The sequence below is a fragment of the Anas platyrhynchos genome, chromosome 4 (genome assembly GCF_047663525.1).
Source record: "Anas platyrhynchos isolate ZD024472 breed Pekin duck chromosome 4, IASCAAS_PekinDuck_T2T, whole genome shotgun sequence".
Lineage (NCBI taxonomy): Eukaryota > Metazoa > Chordata > Aves > Anseriformes > Anatidae > Anas > Anas platyrhynchos.
The window spans coordinates 42,509,286-42,526,538 of NC_092590.1; the positions used below are offsets into that span (position 1 = coordinate 42,509,286).

The 17,253-nt window shown below is 39.3% G+C and overlaps 1 long non-coding RNA gene across 2 annotated transcripts in view; it reads right to left on the reverse strand.

Annotated features, from left to right (window-relative positions):
• The window catches only part of LOC119716786 (uncharacterized), a 163,359-nt gene that overhangs the window by 119,473 nt on the left and 26,633 nt on the right, over positions 1 to 17,253 (reverse strand). Inside the window, exon 2 of one of the 2 annotated variants that reach the window (XR_005265425.2) lies at positions 10,201 to 10,302. The exons of the other annotated variant lie outside the window; for it this stretch is intronic. This is a non-coding gene — a long non-coding RNA (uncharacterized lncRNA). The remainder of the gene's footprint in view (positions 1 to 10,200; positions 10,303 to 17,253) is intronic. 2 annotated transcript variants of the gene reach the window in all.

A 17,253-nucleotide genomic window follows, 5' to 3' on the forward strand; every position in this document is an offset into this window, starting at 1 on the left:
AGACATTCACAGGTGGACCCCAAGATTCAAGCACTTCCCACTTGAGCATCCAACAGGCTTGTTCTGGGCAGTGTTGGGTGGAAAGCCCTCCCCCCAGAATTATTCTTCATTACTGGAAGTTGCCTCTGCTCTGGTGAAGCAGTATTTGTATCTCCAAAAGAGTGTGTTAGTCCTTTGTTTATCAGAAGTTTCAAGGAACTCTCACTCTCATAAGATGAGGAAACCTCAGAGGAAGGAGTTTAAGTTCAACCCAAGGATAACTTCAAGCAAGTTCCTGAAGATGCCAGTGAGGTTCTACGGGCAGGAGCTCTTGCTAGGAAACACACCCTAAAGCTCCAGGCTGTCAGGAGAAGTCAGGGATTAAACAACAAGCATGTACATCCCGCGTGCAGGAGATAAATGGGTAATAAGGTGTGCTTCCTCAAAGGCAGTGTATAACAATGAGAATTAGTAAAACAAAACTTCATTATTTTAATACATTATTACTACAAAGGAAACATCTTTCAAAAAAAAAAAAAAAAAAAAAAAAACAGACAATGTCACAGAGCTCTTTGGATTTACAGGGTAGCAAACCTTGCAGTATTGGGCATTTAGCTTTGTTTTTGCTTATTTCCACAGGAGTTTATATCAACTTCCTTTAAGGAAAAGAATATTGTGCTCACCTAGCTCTCCTTAGAGTGGTTTCTACCTTCATATCGCTAGCTGCAACACACCCAGTCAAACTTTCGACAAGCAAATGAAAATTGGCTTAAAGTAAAATAGCTAATGTAGAGCTAGTCCTCGGATCAATCTGATGCTGCCCAAGTATCAGGATGTATCAAAAGGCAGCTATGAACTTCAAACATCACCCACTGCAATCAGGCCACTGCCATCCCATTGAATCCTTCCCCAAATAAGGCTCAAGAAACCACTTAAAAAAAATCAATGTAGAAAAAATTGAGGGTTATTTCTAGCCTCCACTGAAATGGATAAAATCTCTTACACAAAAGCATTCCTTGATCTGCCCATAAGCACTGCCATAATTATTTATGTTTAAGAACACTGTATGGAATTGATTAGGAGTTCAATAATAGAAAGTCAATCTTGTCCTTAGGAACAAGGACCACTTAAAAATAGTAGGGAAATTTGGAAGTTTAATACCTGCATTTTGTCATGACAACATTTTAGTAAACAAGCTGGAATTTGAAGAAATGAAAGCCTTTGGTACCATTTAAAAAGGCACCAATTTTCAAGTAGCAAGATGATTAATTAATAGAACAGACTGAAATCTACTAAAGAGTTATCTATCTTCAGATCCCGTTGCCAAGGCGTATACTACAATTTAGTCAAACGTTACTCAGATCAACCTACGCATTCAACAACTGTAGAGAAATTCAAAATAGTACAGATGATTCACTACAGACTTAATCACTACATTTATATATTAAGGGTTTAAGGAAATATCTTACCAGCTATTATTTAAGTGGCTCCCTGCATATGCTGAAAACAAATATGCTTGGTTGGTTGCCCCAGCAGAACAGGTCACCAGCCTGCCAGCTGAGGGACAATACCTGCTTCACAGGTGGGGACAGAACAGCAGGAACACATCCACCTGCCCAGCGGTCAGCTCACAGACTGTCACCGCTGTCCAGTGCTTTTACAGCCTGGCATAGCAGGCTTCATAATTATGCAGCTTACCTTACTAGAAGCGTACCCTTGTATTCTAACAGAAAGTACTTTAACTAAAAGGAAAGGTAAAATAAGTTCTGTCCTAGGACTGCAGAAAGTTTTAGCTCTTTCATTTCAATGATGTTCTTCCAAGGTCCAACCACTGTTGCAAACTAACCATATATGTCAACATCAGACAACCAGAAAAAGAATAGCAGATATTTTCAATTCTATTCAATTTTTTTCTATCTACATGTATATTTATATTTTTGTCCTTCCCTTCCTCCACTCCCCTCCCCCAAATCAGCATGCACCAACTTTAATGGGACTAAATTATATACCAGCTGATGAGAAGGCTGTTGACTAGACCATCTTCCTCCTCTTCTGCACTAATAAGAATTTTGTTACCATTTCATCAGCAGTAACTCCTTAGTTAAATGGTTTTAAAAGGTAAGTTACCTGTTAATTCTTTTTTGCAGAGAGATTAAACAGGCTTGGTTAACACTAATATAATAGGCTCATAGGATTAAAAATTCATATAACATGCTAAAAGATACAATAGGATAGAGTTACCTCAGTAGAACTCAAGAAAAAGTTAATGATTGCTAATGCAATCTCGATTCCCAGTATGCAAATAAAAGTAACTTTTGTTTTGATCTACTTTTTATCTATTGTATATAATCATTTCCCAGACTTCCAAGGAAATCACGATTGTTAATGCATGAATGTGTAACTCTTGGCTACACCAATTACATGCATCTTTTATCAGCATTTGTGGCATTGCAATGATAGTAAAAACATGAATTTGCTCCAGACTACAGCCTAAAAATAACCTAAATAACCTAACCAAGTTGTATCCTCCTACCCCCCCCCCCCAAAATAAATAAATAAATAAATTTCCTTTCTAACAGGTAGATCTCTACAACGTTTCAGATAATTCAGCTATTGTGTGACATTTATTATGCAGTTCACTTCTATGAAGCCAACTTCTCAGACTTCACCTTTTCCTAATTACATTTCCCTGAGTCAAGACACCTTTTAGGGGCTGATAAGACTTTCGGTCAAGCATGTAAACTATCTTAAGCTCATCCTGAATACATTATTTACTTGCTTAAAGGAAAGTCTAGTAATATAGTCAAGATTTATATTCCCAGTTTAAAATTAATGGTATTTACTACTTTTTTCAGTAGATTAGTAACACTATTTCGAGGTTTCTTTTAAAGCTTATTTTATTATCCTCCAATACATAACTTAAGAGACTTTTTTGTAGATAACTTTGTTAGGAGCAAGCAGCATTTGCACTGATTGTCATGAGTTGATGCTTTAAACAGCTGTAGACAGCCATGGCCTTTTGCATAAACCCCTGCTGGTTTGCAGATTTGAATGATGTCCTTCATCAATATTTCTCTGCTCTACTTTGTGACAGTAAGAAACTTACTGAGTAGTAAAAAGCATATTTACTTCCTTAATGTGAACAACCAGTGACAACCACAAAATCATTTTGACATTTGGAGAGTTGTTAACATGCTCACATTCTCTTTAGCATCTTGAACATGCTAATTACAAATTTCATTACAGGGGGAAAAAAGCAGTAAGCTCAAAGCTTGAATCCCGTTGCATTTTCTTCTCACTGCATTAGAATGATAAATTTTGGATAAAGTAAGGTACTGGCTTATGGCACTTGAGAGCACTACTACATTTAGGAAATAACAGGCTTGCTAAAAATTACACAAAACTACTTTTAGTAGAAGAACAAAGTCACTGACATTCAGGTAGCAAATGGCATGATGGTTCTCAGAGCCAGAGGTAATGAGCACCTTTCATCAGCTACACACAAAGCGGTGATGTCTCAGTGAAACCCGAGTGGTAAGACCTGGTACTGGACACATGCACACCCCAGCCTCTATGCACAAAGCCCTGGGCAGAAGCACAGATCCAACTCCTGAACTCCCAGAGTGCTGCACCACTACTGCAGATAAAGCCTCTGCCAGAAAAAGTCTTGCACTTCCCCATATTCTGCCAGGAACTCCCTAAACAAGGCATATTCTTCCTCTGTGCACTTGCTCAAAAGAGGCTGTAACGGAACACCATGTCATTAAGTCATCAGTTCTTAACAACGCTCATAGGTGGTGCTTTCTTTGAACATGCAGAAGACCACCCTAAAACAGATGAAAACGGTAACCTTACCACATGCTACAAAAATTTCCCTCAGTAGGACAGCTATTTATATGAAAGCTTCCTTACCAAGAGTACTTCTTCCTACGTACGCATGTGACCATATATATGTGGAGGGGTGCGTGTATATATATTTTATATGTATATATATATGGAAAGCTGACTTCTTTCTGCCATACATTCAGTATACATAAAAATATCTTCCTTAGATTAAAACACTACAGAAAAAGCTATAGCATGATGCAGCTTTTTAAACCAAGAGACGGACATGCACAGAACTATGCTGTTACCATGGGGTCACCACTGCTCCAGCGAGGCAAGGTCCAGAGGGCACGAACTGAAGGAACTGATGTAGCTCAAGAAGCAGCCTTCCAAGCAGATTGGCCCTTCCTAGGGCCTGAAGCTAGAAAAGCCCTCTGAAATTCCCTTTTGGTCACCTCCAGGAATGGCAAGTTGAAGTTACTGATTCTGCTTCAGACCTGAAAAGGCCTGCATGAGTCTGGGAAGGTACAACTGCTCGGCTTTGCTCACTGAGAACAGTCATTAAATGAAAGCATGCACATGAGTGCCCCTACCCCTCACTTAGGCAGGTGGTAAAGCAAACACAACCAAACATAAAACAAGACTCAGTCCTCTATTTGAAACTGGGTGCTTTTTTGAAGCAGCGTTTTGATATCAGTCTCCTACTAACATCGCTAATAAGTCTCCTACTAACATCGCTCCCCTTCAGATGCAAGCCATTACTTCTCCTAACAAATAACCACGGAGAAAACAACATTTTAATGCTGCATCATTAAATGAAGGCCCAACACCAGCTCCAGTGCTGCCTGTGTGCCATCACAGCTGGACTTGAGCCTGTGCAGGAAAGGGAAATCCTGTGCTCCCTCTCTTCTTCAAATCCAGCTTTACTACATATCCAATATATAGAGCTGGCTGTTATTTCTTCTAATCTGCTAATTGCCACAGACTGAGATGATCTATTTATATCTTCAGAAATATTCTGAAAAAGTGCAAAATACTCATCATAGGATTTAGAGGCCAGAAGTAATCAATCATTTGGCAGATACTGTATTTTTCTGCAGTCAGCAATTTACATTGCTGTTTCCCATTTAAAAAAGAAATCATAGTTCATGTGGAGAAAAATGATGAACTGAATAAGGAAATCTTTGTTTCTAAATCTGACAGAAGTGAACTGTAACCAGTCTGCAGACTTTTAATAGTTTTGTCTGCATGTGGTAGGCATGCACATTTTCTTGATACCTGTTTATAAGAAGACTCGTCTTTGGAGGGGCTATTGCTTTCATTCTGAAGCAATGCCTCTCAGCCTTGCAAAGCGGTAAACCATGATCACACTGTAATCCAACAGAGACATGGAGCTGGCTGTGAGAAACCCATCCTGAAGCACCTCCACTGAGGGCAAAAGTCCCAAGGTCAACCAAGCTGCTCTGGCACACCAGTGGAGCGGCCTCCCATCTCCTTTGCCCACACTGTTACAAGCCATTCAGCTTGTCCTCTGCTAAGCATATATGACAAGACTTTATTCCTCCTGCTTCAAGCTGCCTTGGTAAATAATAAGTTGCACAGTCAGGTGCTGGTGCACAAGCATGACATTAGGGTGAGCGCCCTTCCCTCCCCCTGCGAAGAGGGAGGGGAGGATTTGTTACACAGAGGGAATCACTCCTCGGTGTGTACACTGCTCGAGCCTTCATGAACTTATGGAAGTTATGAAACAAGCAAAATGTGAGTTACTAAAATTGCCATCATGAGCATTTCATTGTTTTTTCTTAGTTCCTCCCACAGAAGGACCTGCTAGTTGTCTTACTCTTCATGTCACTTTTAATTGTTATCTGTTAAACTTCTCCACTCACAGGAGTGGCAAACACTTGACTTTAATGAAGAAGTCATTAAAGTCAAACCTGATGTTCGTAAAGTTTGTAAACTAAATAGCACTAGCATCTACTTAACCGGCAGCAGCTTCATATCCACTATCCCGACAGAAAGAGGTCTGGTATCCCATTTTATATACTATTATTTTCTTTTTTTTAATAACAATAAGGTTACAGTGAACACTTGTAGAGCTTGTCATTGAGAGAAGAACTGCGGGAGAATGGGACCTCTAAGGAGGTCAGCAGTTCAAAACTCACCTAGAGCACACCACACAGGTAACTGGTGGGCTGCTGCCACTGCCCATGTAGACTGGTTCCTACTCCAGAGGAGATAGGACATGTAAGAGACAGAACATGCACAACTGAAAAAGGCATAACATAAAGACAACTATTTTGATAGGACATGTAAGAGACAGAACATGCACAACTGAAAAAGACATAACATAAAGACAACTATTTTGAAGATGCAAAAGGCACAGAATACTGATGCATTTCTATTACTGAAGCTTTAATTAAAGCCATACCTCTCACACCATAGGGTGTAAGAATTACCTATTGACTTTTCATCCTCAGAAACAGTCTTAGCAGCTTAATTGCTAACATGAAAAAAATGGACATTAGAGTTTCAAGCCATTTTGTCCAAACGAGATAATATAAATGCTAACACAAAATATGCCTCTCTACCAACGACTCTTCAAAGCTCAAAGGTGATTAATGCAGCTACATTTCACGTTGGTGTTGTCAAGATCCTTCTGCACATATTCTGGCAAAGATGAGATTTTAAAAGTATGTATTATTTATTCTGAAAGCAAAGGGCCTTTGCACATGACAAGATCAGGTCTTTGCCTAGGAGCTGGTTTTGATAGCAGAAATCAGAGTCCTTCTCACTTTTTGTTCCACACTCATTAGCACTGTCAGAAATAGCGGTAGGTGAGAAGCCATATTATTCTCCCCCTCCTCCCTTGGGAGGACAGTGATTCTTATGATTGACTGACATGATCCATTTTCCAGATCTATTAAATTTCCTCTTGCTTTATAAAAAGCATTTTTTTTAATGTTTTATCATCTCCACTGCACTGTAATGTTATTCATCTCTCTTCCAGAACTCAGTCCTTTCTTGTTTATTTCATCTATATGAGAGGAAAAAAAATCCTTATTAATCCACAGAAGATTTGTTTATTTATAATTAACTTGGATATGCATTCCTACATGTACTGCATCTGGCCAGGATGGAGCTGACTTCCTTCATAGCAAGCCCCATGGTGCCGTATTTTGGGTTTGTGGCTACAAGTATTGGTACCATTGCATTATTGTGGCTGTTACTGAACAGTGTTCACACAGCACCAAGGCTTCCTCTTTTTCCCACTCCACCCCCTCTCACACCGAGTCAGCTGGGGGTTAGAAAAGCTGGGAGAGAACACAGGTGGGGAAGGTGACCTGAACTGGCCAAAGGCACATCCCAAACCACTTAATGTCACACTGAAATACAAACTAGGACAGAAGACAGCGGGGTGCTCCTCCAGGGGTAAGGGAAGGAGGCAGTGAGCAGGCAGCTGCTTGGGTGCTCAGCTGCTGATGAGGTCAACCCACAAGGCCATCCTTTCATCCTAAATTTCTGCTCGAAAATTGTTCCTATCCTATATACAACACGAAACTGAGGAATTGGGGTTCTCTAACCACCGGCACCATGCATCTGTTCATTAAATATATATTGCTCCATTCATAAACCCAAATCTAAGAAATACCAGTGTATGACACTAGAGAAGGTGAGGCAGAACATCATTAATTCACATAATCTGGATGAAGGAGGCAGAGATTCCACTCATTGTTATATTTTCAGTCTAGAGCCACGACATTTTTAGGCATGATATCCACAGAAGTTAAGGTAATAATTTTCCTCTGGTAGGCAGAAGGGATTATTGGTCACTTCATGACAAGAAGACAAAAGTTAATGGTTCCTCCCCCGTTCCACATCAGGAATTATCCATAGAAGCATCCAGCCTACCATATGACCCATCTCTCCTCACCTTTGGTGACAGCAGTGGTGCTCATAACAGAGACCTGCAACACAATGAGTTCAAGGCTGGCACAGCAGAATGTGTAGAAACGTGCTTTGTTTTGTTTTGTTTTTGTCTGCTTTTTATCATAACCCAAATTGATTCTTAATCACCATCACCAGAATTAATAACTTGAAGTTTTTCTGTGTGTTCCTCTTGTACCTCTGTCCTTCAGTGTGCTGCTGCCTGGGAAAACTTGCTTCAGACCCACAGGCACCAAAGCAGCAGATGAGGAATTTTTAAAAGGAAAGAAAAAAAAAAAAAAGGAGACTAAAGAATAAGAATTACTTTGGATTATAAAGCTATAACTCAGTACCTGAAGATACCATACCTTTTGCAGGGTTCAGCCATTTGCATTAGCAGTAGTAAAAACTGACAAAGTCCACCAAGAGCACAGAATTGCTTCTAGTGAGAAAAACACTGAAGATTATTGAGAATGACACAGGTTTTTGGTTCTGAGGCATGGCTTCTACCTCCACATTTGATTGCCTAGTATTTACCCTGCTGTGATTATTACACAAGGCAAGCTTTATGGAGATGCATTTTACTACAGTAAAAGGATTTTTAGAAGATAAGGTATGAAAAAAGCACTTGATTCTGAAAAGTAGTTTGACAATTCTTGGCTATGTGATCATCAGATGGCAGAGTAAGTCATCCTTGTCAGGCTCTTCATAACAAAAACAAGGTCATTTTGAAGGAAAAATGCCATTCTAATGTTATCTGCACAATCACATACACAATCAGAAACTATATTTTAAACTGTATCAAGATCAATGGCAAAACTCCTAACAGAGTACAGAAAAGAAAGTTCACAACCATCTGCTGATACGTGGTTTGATAGATTCTTGGGGACTGTTAAGGAGAAATCTCCCTAGATACTACAGCGCATATCCATTATACAGCATATCCATTAAGCTCTAAACCAGCTTCCAACTCAATTTGGGGGAAATTCCTTAAGTTCACACAATATATGCATTCAATCTAGCAAACTAATTCTTCCCCCCAGTCGAAATGTTTTTATTTTTCCCTTTATGATCTCAAGCAATCTGCAATCATTTGTCTGAGAAAATTATTCAGCTCAACTTAAAAAAAAAAAACAAAAAAAAACCCTCTCTCTCCTTCTCATTTGGGCTTTCTCACATCTGACTGCTGCCAGATGTTACAGGTAGAGGCAGACAGAACATGCCATCTGCACTACTGCATGTCTCAGGCATAACCGAACAGGCTCTTGGCTTCATCTGAACATTAATGGCTGGTGGCAGCACAGCAGGTGCAGTGGAGGACCAGTGGGAAATGCAGCAAGAAGCCCAAAATGGGCACAGCACTTACGTGCCAGATGAAAACTAGAGTTATAAAACAAAACAAAGTACCCCCATGCACTACACCCTGAAAAATTTAAGAAAAAATTTTAGAATACTGTTTCAACAGTGACTTTCATTCCTAAACAACACTATACAATTATAAAAGGAAACTATCTTAAAGCACTGTCCTAAGCAACCATATTTCAAAGTAGGAAATCAGAAACAATTGTTACAATATTTATAAACGGAAGTGCATTTTAATAGCTTCCTTGATATGCTGCAAAAAGGTCGGACAGTATACATTTCAACTGCATCCACTATATAATTGTCAGGTAACAAGAGATAAATACATACCTATATACATAACGAAGTACAGACTTACTCCTTGGTTGGTTTTAAAATCAGAGTTATCAGATATAAAGGGCAATACCACATCATTTGATACTCCTACACAAACAGTTTACACACGAGTGCACTGGACCCTATCCCTGAATTCTATCACTGAACACAGTGAAAAAAACAAAAGCTGGGCTATCTAATCACAAGCAACATAGCAAACATTTCTTCTAAGTTTGTAAGTTCAGCAAGAGCAAAGAACTTTATTATTGTGGTACTGAAGTTAATTTCTGTTATTTCTATTCTTCAGTTCCTCTATAACTAATACCATTTGTTACTTTCCTTTGCAAGAATTTCTGCCACCCTGGGATTTGCACTGAATTATTTCACAAGATTAGAGAAACAGATAGAAACTTCACTTACTCTCACTCAAGTTTGCTCCAAGATTTTTTTCAGTATAAGATGTCCAATACACTTGGTAAATCACATCTGAACTTTGACATATCGCTGAAGCTTTTTCGTGATACCCTGTCAGTATACCTGTAACTAATGTGAATTAAGTGTCTCTAGAGACTAACTAAAGCTAATCCCACAGAATGGTTCTGTTAAATACCCAAGTTTGTTCACTATCTCTGTGCTGATATGGAAGAAACCCAACTAATTTGATTGGTACGGTAACTTTACCAGCAACTGAACCAATATCTGCTCATATCACATAGTCAAAACAGTTGGTGAGGCTTATTTAGTTTGTTTATAGATAACTGTAATTAGTTTCCTTTAAATGCTGAAGTCACATACCTCCTTTTCTGGTCTACAACATGAGGATGTATTTTTCATAGCTGTAAGAAAGTTAGTTGACAGCAGAGCCGCATTTCTGAAAGTCTTTGTATGCCCACAAACCTAAAAAAAAAAAAAAAAAAAAAAAAATAGTAATGGGGGGGAGGGGGGGACGCGGGCAGAACACCACAAAAACAAAGGCAAATCTGACAACCAAAGCGATGTGCAATCATTTCTGCTCATTAAAAATTTAACGACTACCACTGCTTCTTAGTCCCTAAATACAGTTCAGGTCTCTCTGCACAATAGAAAAATTCTACTTCAGGTCACAAACTTCTCACTGCTTCACAGGGCTAGGGAAGAGATCCCATTGCTGTGCAGGCTGCCTGTGGGTACTTGGGAACTTTTTTCAAGAGCAGCTAGACTTGTACACCCATTTCAGCTCTTATCACAACCATCTTCAGACCAATCGCTGAGACAGGTCAGCAGTGTAAAACTACCTAGTTTGCTTGGTTTGCCGAAGGGAACAGGACGATGATGCCATACTGCATCTATTCTGCCTTGCCTGACTACGTCGTCAACAAGCACAGTGTCACCAGGCAGGAGGACATGCTTGTTTCTGCAGGGCAGATTGACTAAACTAGGGTGCAGGATCCTAGGATTTCACTGCAATAGCTAAAGGGTTTTGTAGTAGTTGTTTGCTTCCCCCATTCAGGATTTAGTTTAAGCCTTGACCAACACCTTAAATTACATTCTATACTCCACTGCATCTGCCAAGTGCAAATAAGGGCTGGCATTAGGCAGAAAGGTAGGGTTATTTCCCAGTTACAGGACATCCTAAATGCTCTACAACCTGCAGACAGCAAACCTCTGACTTCTTGTCTGTTTGTAAATTGAACAAAATCAAAACAAAATAAAAAAGCCACTCATGCTTCCAACTGCTTTAAATATTTAATTTACTAGACTAAGGCTTTAGTTGCCTAGGCGCCTGTTCTTTCTTAACATCTAATTGGGTAGCACACAAATTGAGAGGACAAATTGTTAATTCTTTAATTCACCCAATTAGCTCTACTCGTGCCAGTAACCCCATTAGAGCCAATGGAAGCATCCCTCCCAGGAAAGGTTTGCAAGCTAGTTCATGTTTTTTCTTATTTACTTTTCTTTTAGGCAGAGAAGGGTGAAACAACAGAGTAAGTTCATTAACTTCAAAATAGCTCCATAGGGTGTCAGTGGTACGAAGCTGATCCATTGTTTAACGTTACATTTTCTGACGCGTTCCTTTATTATCCTTTGAATAATTAAAGCCCTTGAATGCCTTTACCATGAAACAACTAACTTTTATCTCATTTGTTGCTCCAAGAGTTGAAAGGCCAAACACAATATGAGCTAGCTATATGTAGTTTCGAAGAAACTGTTCATTTCATTCTGTTAAATGACACCCACAAATCCTGTCAACACAGACCCTTACAGCCAACATTACTGAACGGCAGCTTCTGCAGAACATGCATACAGTATTAATAGTCACAGTTGAGTTCAGTAGCAAAAAACCACTGCTATTAATCATAATCTGATACTAAATTAAGGGATATTAAGCTCTTAAAAATTTAAGATTTTTAAGTTAACCACATTCGCTCCATTTCTTCCCACATGCCCAAGTTATAGGATCCTTTTAATTTACCAGAAATAGAAGTAATAATTTTCTTCGGATCAAATCAATAGTAAGGCAGGTATCAGTTACCTTACAAAGAGAAAGGTTGGGCACAAATACAAAACAGGAATTGGTTCTTACCAGTGAACAGGGTCAAACAGAAACTATATAACTCCTTCCTTCTTCCCTAGAAAGCCTTACAGTCCATATATCATCATTAAAAAACGGGTACCAAAAATATCATCCCATGACTATTTTATATGATTAAAGAAAGTATCACATAAGCATTATTCATTCAAAAACTGTCTCATTTTCAAAAGCCTAGGGCTAAAGGGAGATACAGATGGGAGGAAGTTAGCAACACAATCTATAGAGAAGAACTTTTCATGTAAAGCACGATTTCAAAGGAAATAGAGAATAGAGGAAAAACATCCTGCATTTCCTCCACTGCTAAATGTAAGCTGGAACACAGCTATTTAAATGTATTTACTACTATTTATATGGACATGTATGCCAGTTACAGCTGTAAATTAGTTTCCAAATCAAGCTGCTTTGTAGGACCATACTTCCCCTTGAAAAAAAGTGAAAAGAAGTTTCCAGTATTGCATTTTCTGTCCTCTAATGATTTATTTAAACAGTACAAGTTACTGGATATTTTTCTGTGTGTTAGTTATAAATATTCTTCAACAATTTGTTTTATGGATTTATGAACTGTTGCAACATCTTTGAATATTTTTCAGAGCAGCAAGGATGTAGCTTTTGAGAACAGAGCTCCATGACATCTTGACCATAACAGTGGCACATTAATCATGCCATCCTTCCAAGTTCAATGCATCCAAACATAGCCTACAAAGAACCTAAAAACAGTAGGAACCAACATTGAAAAGTAGTATTTCAGAGTAAAATACTCCATACATAAGATGCATTTCGCTATTACAACTCTGACAGAACAATCCCCTATTGCTGGCAGAGAAGAGACTATCACAAAATGCTGAAGATCCGTGCCAATTGTTTTTTGCAGAATGCTGAAGAAAAATAAGGATTGTTTTGTTGTCCTCTTCAACACCATCCATTCCAAACACACCAAAAATACTTAAACTCTGGTTTGCATGGGCCTCCATGCACTGGCCTCTTGTTCACAAGGCTGGAGAGGAAACAAGCCTCCCATGGTCTTAAAACTCTTCACTCTCCCACATGAGCCTGAAACTGCAAAGAGATCACCCTAACCAGAGAAGGGTTTCCCCTTCCATGTACTACCATAGATGGTTTCCTAAAATGCTGAGGCCCCGACATTTCATGCTGTGATCTTCTTGGTGAGACCCAGCCCCAGAGCTCCGGGTCCAAGCCCAATCCCAACTTGGAGATCCACCCACCTGCATCGTGACGTCGAATTGCTGGCGGCTCTCTGAAAGCACTTTCAGATAACATTTCACTGATGCTATTAAATTATTCAGATGGATTATAGTAAATGCTGTGAAATAACAGTAAAGCAAACTTGTGATATCCATACGTACAGAAGAAAAAAAAGGAAAAGCTGAAGTTATTCACTCAGGAGGAAAACCAGCCTCTGTTGTGGCTTTTTGACCACTCCACTGCGTATCGCAGCAGGGCTGCTGGCATTAAATGCCAAGAGCAGACTGATAATATCTGAAGCCTGTAATAGCTTTCACTGCGCTCAAAACAGTTAAATGCTAGCACTCTTGAGTAACCCTGTACTAAATAGCTTCCTTGCACAGTTTTCTTCTTCTCTTGACCCTGAAAGTTAATTGTGGTGTCACTTTTCTAATACCAGTGCATTCTTACTCCATGGTGTATTAAAAAACCTCACACAAGCAAAACTGTTCCGGGAATGTATCTTTTAAGTATGACAAGGGTACTGGATGTTGTGAAAGTAAGTTTAAAATGTAACTGTACAACTGAAAAAAAACTGAAAACCAGGTATCATGGCACAGACAAGGCTCCCCCCCACCCGCTTCCAATGCTGTCATCAGCTGTGCAGAAGGGGCTGCAGCCTGCATGTTATCAACAAGCATCAGAAGAGCTGCTTGGCATGATCTGCCCATATTCATACACCAGAAAACACCAACCCTAACACTCAAAACACTGCTGCCTTCTGCTGTGGCTCCAACACTTACCAGTCATCTGAGTTTTAAGATTACATTTTATTGCTCAGCTCCCCTTGATAGACCAGGGCAGCTACAGACTACAGAGTGCCTTAAGGGCAGAGCTTTCCCTCAAAAGCATTAGATCCTTTATATCCTGTACTGTTTTTGGCAATGCACAATGTGGAAACTTGAAGCACACTACTAACTGAAATATTGCATGGCGGAGCTGCACAAGGTGGAGTTCCCTTGCAGGGGCACTCAAATAGATGCGCTGAAGAAGGAAGCAGGCAGTAGAAGATGAAATGTATGCTCCAGTTTCCAAGAAAAACATGTTAATGTGTGTGTGTTGGGGAGGGGGAATAGTTAAATAAATAAAATAAGAGAAAAATGTATCTATTATAAAAACATTGCTTAAGTTCTGCCAGGGGAAGATCAGCAAGACCTGTGGTGATGTGCTGGGTAAATGCCGGTCATGCAAGCTGAAACTGCCCAAGAGCAGCTTTCAGTGACATATCCAATTTCAGCGTTTACAATGCATGAACTATTAAACTCAACCAATATGACTCTTCACGGCAGCCGTTTTCAGAGCTATGTGCTGACTAACACTTTAATAGAGAAAACTATTTTGTTTGCTTTTCAGAACATACTTTTCAAGGAAAGTGCTAGCTTGTCGTACAGGCTGATTGAGATCCTGATGGTAAGAAGAAAATATCCCCAAACAAAGTCAGCCTACATCAAGATTGCTAGTGACCAGCTATCTGCAGACCAACGTGGCTTCTTTTTTGTGGTGGCTTCTTTGAGAAATAGGGACAGCAGTGCCCCTATAATTAGAACTAGCAAATGCAGTTTGACTTCCTTTTTTTAAATACAGAAGCCAAGTTGTCTCAACAATGAATAGTGACATTATTGAGGGGCCAAGATTAAGAATAAATATTTGTCTGTCTAAATAAATATTTACTTAAATATTTATTTTAGGCTTTGTGCATGCCTTTAACAAAATACTTGTATTGTTATTTTGATTTACACCTTGTAGTGTTCCATATTTGTCATAGGTTAAAGGCAAGCTAAAAGCACTGCTCAAATAAAAGAGACCTTGACTACAGCTGCTGTCAGAGTGAGGGTCCTGGTCCCTTGGGACCGTGGTGTCAGCCCGAACTGGACAGGACGCTAACAGGAGGAGAAAAGGAGAAATCACCATCCATCCCCTGTACACTTTGCATTCAGTACATACTTTTTCAGTTAAGTGGTGTGGTTCTGTTGTTCCAGCCACCAAAATCCAATCCCCTGTAACAACTGTTCTTCCAGAAGGTATTTTAAGGATAAAATGGTGCTAAAAGTGATTTAACTTCTCACCAGCAGCCTAGACAACAAGTATAGTGGAAAGAAAGGGAAAACAAGGGCAGAGAAGAGCAGAGTTCATTCTCCTGGTTTAGTTTTTTTGTTTTTTGTTTTTTTTTTTTTTGGTCTCTTTCTACATCGTTTGATGCATTGGCAAGAACTGCAAGAAGGTATTACAGACACTGAATTCTAAGTTACACATTGATACAAACTGATTGCCATGTCTGGGGAACCAGGTTACAGTCCCACTAGCATTTTACTGCACCTGTGTTAACCATGCAAGGTTAAGAATTCGATCCCTGGGGAATTTAATGGCAGAAGCACAACAGATTTCAACAAGGTCCATATTTCTCTTAAAAGATAGGTATTGCATGAGCATAACCATGAGCATGTAGAAGAACAAGACCTAAATGTGCCCCCGCCCTTTTTTTTTTTTCTTTAAAGCTACATCGGTTCTTTATCAGTTGTTGGTTATTTATTGGTTATTTTATCATTATTGGTTAAGACTTCAATTGTGATTTCCTCAGATGATCAAATTGGTTTAAGCTTGGTATCTGTGACCAAGTCTGACCACCCTTTTTTGGGTGGCATTGTTCTCATCTGTATCAGCACCTTGTGTAGATCACCGGGCCATGACAAGCACTAGCGATGCTATTAGGAATGCAGATCGGGAAAGCACACCATTTGAGAGCAAGACATCACAGGACAGATTTACTTCCAGACCTTAACAAGGTTCCTAATGTTCTCATTATCCAAAATCCTATTTCTGTGTTGGATATACACAAGTCTGAGACAAAAATGCATAAAGGCCAGCATTGTTGATCTGGTCAGCTATGGTGCAGAGTACATCCAAAACCCCCATAAAAGTCAGAATTATTCAAGTCCCATACAGACAGCACATTACTGAAACTGGCCCTTTATTTGGCCCTATATACACAAAAACATTTAACATCCATTTCTTAATGGATGGTTCAGTGATTCTTGTAAAGATTAATTGGGTTTTAATTCTGAGAAGGAGTGGAAATAAGCACCACAAGTAAGGATGAGGAAGAGCCACTAGGATCGGCACAACAAGCCCTTCCCCAGAGCACTGCCCTCCAGGCTAAAGGCAGGCCATTCATGTCTTGCTGATTTTTGCTTCAGAAAATTCAGCAATTCTCCTACAGGGCTCTTTACTGAGAGACCAAATATTTTCCCAAGCATCTAGCACTGTATTATTTTGTATTTGTCAATACTAAAAAAAAAAATCTTCTATTATCTACAGACCTAAATAAAACATTACTGAGCAGGGAATGCCTTGGGTCCTTTCAAGATAGATTTGGTAGGTTTCCCCTTTGCACCCTCCCCCCCCCCCCCCCCCCAGCAGGGATGGGTAATTATCAGCAGCACATTTGTTCTTACTTTACAGCATGTGCTCTGATGAATGAGGAGTCGTGTAAATATATTACATTACCCAAACACCTGCTATGACATTAAGCCTGACAGAAGTCCAACAGTTAGACTCCATCATTATTTAATCTAGCAGACTGATTTCTCTTCCTGCTTCTACCTATCTTACTATGGTAACCTTTAAGTTAAATACTTTAGAAATGATTTTTCCCCTATTTACAGTGCATTAAAATCCAGATTTTTTTATAATCACGTATTTACTCTCAATGTCCTTCAGCTTAATCAAATAAATACTCAAGTGAATTCCTGTATTATTTAGGATGAGGACACCACAGTTACATTTCAAATCTCCCCAGATTCAGACAGCAAGATAAATTTGGATGAAATCTACTAAATAGAAAGTGATACTGTTAAATCTCCCCCAGGTAGGCCAAAATGACAGCCAGAAAGAAGCAGCAATAATTTATAAAGATTACCAGGGCCTTTTCTACCAGATTCTTCTATTACCCTCAGCCTTTTCAGTCACAACTTTTTTTTTTTTTTCTTGGGTGCAGTTTGGTTGTCACTATATGACCATTTTGCAAGTGTTTGGAA